Source organism: Phyllopteryx taeniolatus, chromosome 2 (assembly GCF_024500385.1).
Source record: "Phyllopteryx taeniolatus isolate TA_2022b chromosome 2, UOR_Ptae_1.2, whole genome shotgun sequence".
NCBI classification, from domain to species: domain Eukaryota; kingdom Metazoa; phylum Chordata; class Actinopteri; order Syngnathiformes; family Syngnathidae; genus Phyllopteryx; species Phyllopteryx taeniolatus.
The window spans coordinates 8,121,444-8,129,215 of NC_084503.1; the positions used below are offsets into that span (position 1 = coordinate 8,121,444).

The 7,772-nt window shown below is 43.2% G+C and overlaps 1 long non-coding RNA gene across 1 annotated transcript; it reads right to left on the reverse strand.

Annotated features, from left to right (window-relative positions):
* Nucleotides 1–682: 682 nt before the first annotated feature.
* LOC133470225 (uncharacterized) lies at nucleotides 683–5,311 on the reverse strand. The gene is made up of 3 exons (XR_009785913.1): nucleotides 5,175–5,311; nucleotides 2,925–3,253; nucleotides 683–811 (listed from the first exon to the last, which is right to left on the reverse strand). It is a non-coding gene; the product is annotated as an uncharacterized LOC133470225 (long non-coding RNA).
* Nucleotides 5,312–7,772: the final 2,461 nt, after the last annotated feature.

A 7,772-nucleotide genomic window follows, 5' to 3' on the forward strand; every position in this document is an offset into this window, starting at 1 on the left:
ATGAGAACAACACAAGGCTGGGCATCATCCTGGTTGGCTTGTGCCAGTCACACTTTTCACGTAGCTCCTACCGCTCTTTGGTATTTTTTGTTTTGTTTTTAATGGTTTAATAGTTTTTAATCCATCAAGGACGAGACTTCAGAGTATGCGGGGCAAGACTGAAAGACAGTTTTATTTATCAGGCTGTCAGGAATCTGAACTCTGCCCGCTCTGCCCCCTCTACCTCTTCTGTCCTCTGTCCACCTGAACTCTGAACTCTGACGCCCCACATACATACACATGCACACACACACGTACACACATGCACACACACACACACACACACACTAGATTCAGGGTCGCACCAGCCACTTTAGCAGCATTGGGGTTTAGTCATTTAATTTATAAATGTCTTATTTGCCTTGATTCTCTGACCTTAACTATGTTGCACACGTCACCTGATCATTGATATTGCACATTCAATTAATACGTTTTATACCATATATACCATAGTTTTATTTAGATTTTTATATAGATATTATTTGTACTGTCTTTGTAGCCCCGCGGGCCCTTGAGTACCCTAATTTCAATCCACTCTTTCGTATATTGAAGAACTGACAATAAAAGCATCTTGACCTTGATTTACTGTATATACTGTCACATGTGGGGAGTAGCTGGACCCAAGAGCAGGCGGAGGCAGATGTAAAATGATGAACAGTTTATTGAGGAAAGGTTATGGAGGTGGTCCTGGATGTGTTGGCAGGCGGCGGCGTGGACAGGTGGCAGGCAGTGGACAGAACAGAATGACGTGGGTCAGGAACACAGGGGAGCACTGGGAACGAGGAGACACAAGAGTTAACAAGGCAAACGAGGAACAGTATAAGTTACTTGACGTAAGGTGGGCCGTGGTACCGCTACGAGAAGCTGCAATACTTTGGCGAGGATTTCCAGGAACAGGAAAATGATCTATAATAGTTAAGACACCAGATCCAGAAATATAAAAGTGGTTATTTACTGATTAGCATGCCATGTTGAGGCTAATTGCTCAGAAGCAAGTTATCAAGCAAGTACACAGTGCTAAATAACCGGAGGCAGGGCAACTATTTATAGAGGTAGGAACAAGTCACTATATGAGAGTTGCAAGCTTCAAGTTTCAAGCAAGTCCCAAGTTACTGTGGTAAAAATTAAGCAAATCCAAACCGACGAAGTTTAAAGCATGTTAAGTCATGTCGTTACTTGATTTAGGCAAGCTGTAAGTCAAATCAATCGCAAAATTGAACACAACATACAGTATATTGGAGTGAAAATGAAATGTTTTTTCTTCAGTCGGCTAGTAATCAGTGTAAGGTTTAACCCAGTTAATCAGGAGGATGTGCGTCTGAGTGCTGGCCCTCCCTGCCTCTTTGCTCTGTTAGGCCTGCCGCACACCACGTGAAGTGCGCAACCCGATTGGACCAGCCCAACACAAAAAATTGACAGTTGGTGACTCACACCTGTACATACAGCAATTTTTGATATATTGACGCCCTGCGACATTACACGGCGAGTCTTTATAGGCTTTTGAGGCTGCCCACTCAATGTATTGTACTTTATCACATTTATTAAACCATAAAAAGATAGAGTGTTAGTTAAGGAAGAAGTGGGTTGCTATAGAGAAAGGATGTGGGTGAAAATAAAAGAGTGCGATACAGTGGGAGGAAAAAGTAAAAAGTATTTGAACCATTTCTTAAATTTCTGCATAAATTGGTCATAAAATGTGGTCAGATTATCTAAAAGAGTCTACTTAAACTAATACCAACCAAACAATTATGTTTTCATATTTTTATTGAAAATAATATGAATGTGAGTGCGAATGGTTGTTTGTTTCTACGTGCCCTGCGATTGACTGGCGACCGGTTCAGGGCCCGAAGATAGCTCCAGCAGCCCGCGACCCTAGTGCGTAAAGAAAATGGATGGATGGATGGATGGATGGATGGATAATATGTAAACATTCACAGGACAAGGAGCTAAACGTAAGTGAACCCGTGGATTTAATAATTGGTTGACCCTCCTTTGCCAGCAATAACCTCAAGACTTGTCCACAGAAATGTTTATATGAAGATCAGACCACATTTTATGGCCAACTTATGCAGAAATTTAAGAAATTCCAAAGTGTTCACATATTTTTTCATCTCACTATATATTGGGAGGCTCAGCACCACTCCCATTCATTGAATATAATGGCACGGTACGTACCGCTCGCATAAATTTTGGCAACAGAGACTGCAAGCTTCGCTCTTTAATCCACAGGCACATATGCAATTATAAGTATAGTTAAGCATTGTTGTAAAACACAGCATACTTTATATAATGTATATTAATAACTCGGTTCTCGGTCGCTTAAAACCCAGAAATGTATTTTTAGCGTATATGAGAGCTTATGTGCATTTTGATTGGCTGTAATCTGCGATGCTGACATTGCACAACACCAATTAAAATTTTGAATTGCCGGAAAGCTAGTGGCCAAGTGACCGGCCACTCATAAAAATCGTTGCAGGGCCCTGTACACTGTGTGAGAGTCAGTCAGGTTGGGCCGCAGTCTGTGGCAGGCTTGAGTCAACATCTCCTTCTTAAACTTGAATGACTTTATGCCATTTTTTAAAATCATATTACATCTTAAATGCCAAATTTGAGTGTATACAGCAGATGCCCTGGAAGGAGAGATAATGCACATTATGAACTTTTACCCGACTGCCAAAACAATCAAAGAGGGCAGTGAAACCTTCCACTTTGTTGTTGTAATCGTCTAACAGTCTATTGTACCAACAATAATAAGGTTATAGGAATGTAATAATCTTTATTAACATGATAAAACCTGTAAATGTATGTTACATACTGTATGAGGTGTGTCAGAAAAGACTCACGACTGATGTCGCAATATAATATCTGAAAACCACACTACAAACCTTTTCCACTTCAAAGTCATCACCCTGGATCTCTTTGTAGATGTGCTGGTTGATTGTTAGGCCCCACCCATGGCAAGAACTCGCAATGGACAATGCTGCTCATATTGAAGAATGTGATCAATATGACTTTGACTGTCTTGTTTTCTTCGGCCTTGACGACGTCGGACTCTTCCACTGAAACCTCTGGCATTTCATCTCCGGCTCGTACTGGAAGATCCATGACTCTTTACCTGTGTGATGACTCTCCCTAGCCCTAGCAAGTCTTGTCTCATTGGTCGCATCATCTCTTATTCTGCTCATTGCTTGACGACCTGACACAGAGGATATACCTGACACAGAGGATACGTGGAAAAAGGTTCAATGGCTCCAGAGAGCTGAGTTCACAATTATACAAACTCCAGAGCATTTATACTGAAGGGGAGAACCCCAAACACGAGTCCTCGAACTTTTCTGACACACCTTGTATGTGTGTAGCTAAAGAAGAAAGAAAAACACTGATTTAAAAGCCTCACTTGTGGAAACTATTTAACCTTATGTTATTGGAACATATGACGAATCTGTGAAGCAACACATTTTTTTAATGGGACTCTTAACAGATTATAGGTGTCCATTTATAACCATGCATTACTAGGTAGACTGTATTCTTAATTTTGATCTATTTTTTTCATAGTAAAAGCTCATAGAGATTTGTTTTTATTTATCTATTCCAGATCAAACACTAAGTAAGAAAACTCATTAAAATACACAACTCTGTGTGTGTGTGTGTCAGTGCGTGCGTGCATGCCCATGTGTTTCTAGGGAATGACTCCTCTGATGTACGCTGCTTCTGCAGGAGATGAGCCTCTGGTGCAGATGCTCATAGATGCTGGAGCTAACCTGGATCTGCAGGTAGAAAAGAGCTGCTGCTCTGTTCCTACACATTCTTACTGTGCAAGTGGAGTAATGTCTGAGAGGTCTGCACTGTGGCTGTTGTACAGGTCCCCAATTGCTCTGCCAGACACCCATCTATTCACCCCAGCAGTCGACACTGGGTGACTGTTAACTTGCTTTGCTCCACGGTCACCTGTCTGTCACTCAATCTAATCGATTGAATTGGGTTATCTACTGTATAAAAAAATCACAGTTCACCAATTGCCAATTCAGTACATCCCAGATATTTCTTATAGGTCAGTTTAGTGCAGTTACCTTCCAGTGTAATCTCAACTCATACAGTTGGTAAGTCATCAAAATGTTTGAGGATACGACGAACATGCCCGTGAAGACACTTTTTGTAACACAGGCCACAGTCAGAGTTATATGAAATAAATTTAAAAATACCAACCATAACCCAACTAATAGCTAATGCACACATTCGTAACAATATCGACAGGAACAAATGCAAGTAAAGAGCAACATTTACCTTGTTTTCTACAACTACAGTATTCTAGTTAAAACATCACCACAATGCATTCAGGGTTCCCATAATGCTTTTCACTGAATACATTGCCAGTACCGTCAGTGTGAAGAACGGGGTCAATGCTTAAGGCAGGAAAACACCTCACGTCATTCAAGCAGCGCACACTTGCCTTCAGTAAGCATGAGCTTGTGTAGAGTGTGTGGATGGCGAGCTCAAGTGGACAAAATAAATATCTGCACCTTTCTAAAGCATCAGATAATGCCATTAATTTGCAAATATGAAATATTTAAGTATATACAATATATAATAACTAATTGGTTGCACTCTAATTGTGTGCATTCTGGGTGGAGTAACCTTGAAGTGTTGGCATCCCCTACTAACGGCCTAGCGCATATTCTGCCTTCAGCTTAAGCACCTTTCTTTTGCCGCACTCTGGAGGCTGTAGTAAGTCAAGTGTCAAGTAAGTCTTGCCTATCTCCATTCTGCCAAGCGTCTTAACCCTCGGCAAGCTCGTTGGGCCCTTTTTCTCAGTCGTTTCAACTTCAGCCGCTCCTTCCGCCCTGGTTCATGTTCAACAACACTTCTGGTGGCCCAGTCTGGCTAAAGACACCCGAGAGTTCATCCTAGCCTGCTCCGTCTGTGCCCAAGGTAAGGCTTCGCATCAACCCCCTGCTTGTCTGCTACGCCCCTTACCCATTCCGAGCCGCCCTTGGTCTCACATTTCCCTGGACTTCGTTACCGGCCTACCCCTCTCTGAAGGTAACACCATCATCCTTACCATCATCAATAGTTTCTCCGAGTGTGTCCATTATGTACCCCTTCCCAAGTTGCCCTCTGCTTTTGAGACCACTAACCTTTTCGTCCTTCATGTATTCAGACTTCACGGCATTCCTATTGACATTGTCTCGGACCGAGGCCCTCAGTTTTCCTCCCAGGTCTGGAAGGAGTTCTCCAAGCCGGTGGGCGCAGCAGCCAGCCTGTCTTTCGGTTCCTTGTGGACTGGGAGGAGTATGGTCTGGAAGAACTCTCCTGGATATCTCGCAAGCTGATTTCGGATGACTCACTTATTAGGGACTTTTATGCTGCTCACCCTGTGAAGCCTGGTAGGACGCCAGGAGGTGTCCCTTTGGGGGCAGGCGGTACTGTCATGATCTGTGCCCTGCAGTTTCTGGTTTGGGGCTAGGGTGGCGCTTTGCGCCCCACCCTCCCCGCTCTCTCTTGTTCTCCCCAGCTCATTTGTTCCCAGTCAGCCCTCATCACTGCCTGCGCACCTGTTCCCAATCAGCACTCTTCATTGCCTGTATTTAAGCCTGCCTGACCCAGGGATCTAGCGCCAGGGTATTCACATTTGTCCATGTTACACACGCCAACTCTCGAAACTACTCTTCGTGTTTGTAAGTTGATTACCTGGCTATCCGCACTTGTATTGATCCGCTTCCAGTATTCCTTCCGTGCTGCTCCACTGCCCGCTTCAACCATGGCGTCAAGCCAGGTCTTCAGACAGTTCCTTGCTCCTTTGGACCACTCTCACACATTGGAAATACTACCTGGAGCAACTCCTTATTAAACTATTCTCCTCTACTCCTTCCACCTCCATCTGCTTTTGGGTCCAGTCCTGTGTTTTGCAATTACTTATCGTGACAAGCGCCCTGTGAAGATGAAATAAAATATCATATTGCACTTGATGTTTGGAGGCAGTTACAAAATATGCCATACTGTGTGAGCTATCAAACATATTAAAACTGTCACAATGTTTTTTGTTTGTTTTTTTTTTAACCACCAACATCCACTTAGATGTAATTTATTAGAGAAGGAAATTTATATGATAACAGGATGGCCACACTAACCCCTGTGCAGGGGACAAGAGCACAAGTACGCTAAAGTGATTGTCAATCGGCATTTGCAGATGTTCACAACTTTACACCACTTAAAGGCAGGACACGGTCACCACAGAATGTTTGTTTTATTAATATAAAGTTCCATAATTTTTTGCAGCCCTTGTCTCACATTGCAGTGTTTAAGTGCGCCCCGTGGTGTGTGCTGCAGTTGGTGCGCTGGTTGAGCAGCTCCTAAACGAGCGTCGTTTAGTGACACACTGATGCTTAAATTTTTGACACACTAATGTCAAAAATAGCAACCTGCAATATGCCGGTGAGTGACGGCGTATCACCGGCGCCGATGCGTGCAATCATGAGCACAGTATCGCTTATTATGAGTGAAGCGGTGCACACGTCATCAACAAATCTGGATATCTGCCAGTGCTGCTGCAGCCTAAAAGGACATAATGTCATATACTGCCCTGCAGTTCCATTACAGGAGCCGGGAGGGCGCTTTGCTCTCTCTCTCCCCACTCCCCTCTCTGTTTTCAGCACCTGTCTCCAATCAGCCTCATCATCACTGGTATATAAGCCTGCCTGTTCCAGGAAATGCTCACCAAAGTATTGCAGAAGAAACTGCAATACTTTGGTGAGCATTTCCTGGAACAGCGGTACCACAGCCCATTTACCTCTCATAAGCTGCTCTATTCCTCATTCCTTTTTTGACTCTTGTGTCTCTCCTTATTCTCAGTTTCTCCCCGTGTTCCTGATCCACATCATTCCTGCCACCAAGCCAGCCTTCTGTCCGCGCCACTGCCTGGCAAACCACCTAGGACCACCTCCATTACCTTTCCTCAATAAACTGTTACGCATTTTATATCTGCCTCTGCCTGCTCTTGGGTCCAGCTACTCCCCATACATGACACATAACGGCTCGAGCACATCATTGCAAGCCTGACATAATTGAAAGATAGCAATTTGATGGTGTAGAATATGTGCGTCTCCACTAACAACACAGGGAGGCCAAATGTCAAAGAGTTGCTAACAATGTCCTCGCTCCATTCTGGTAGCTATTGCTGGAGGCCGGATCGGATGTGGAGGGTGGAGTCCTGTTGGATGGGAGGGAGAGCTCTGCTGAGACCGCTACAGCTGGTTGCTGCTGCGGGTACTGCATTCATTTAGTGTAGGACTTTATGTCCTAAAACGGGATATAAATGTTCTTCTCATTAGTACAGTGGCAAGGATGTTTTTAATTTGAAGACACATTGGAAAACAAAATGCTGTGGATAATTACAATATGTACATGCAATTTCCTAGCTTTTATTTTTTTTAAGAAATAAAAAAAGTTTATTATCACCACATTAGAATCACATGAATGATGCAATTAATGGTTTTATTCATGGAATTCCACTGCACATCTTGAAGCCACTGATGACTCTGATAGATATCTGTACTGCAATTATGATCAGTACAAATAATCTATGTGACGATATAAATGCTGTTGCGACTGTCTTGCTGGGAACTAATTAGTATTGGCTCTGTACCAAATATTGATGGTTACGTCTTGCTAGGTTACTACGAGATGGTGAGCAGTAAGCAGATCCTTTGCTTAAAGTGCATCATGGGATCTCTTTA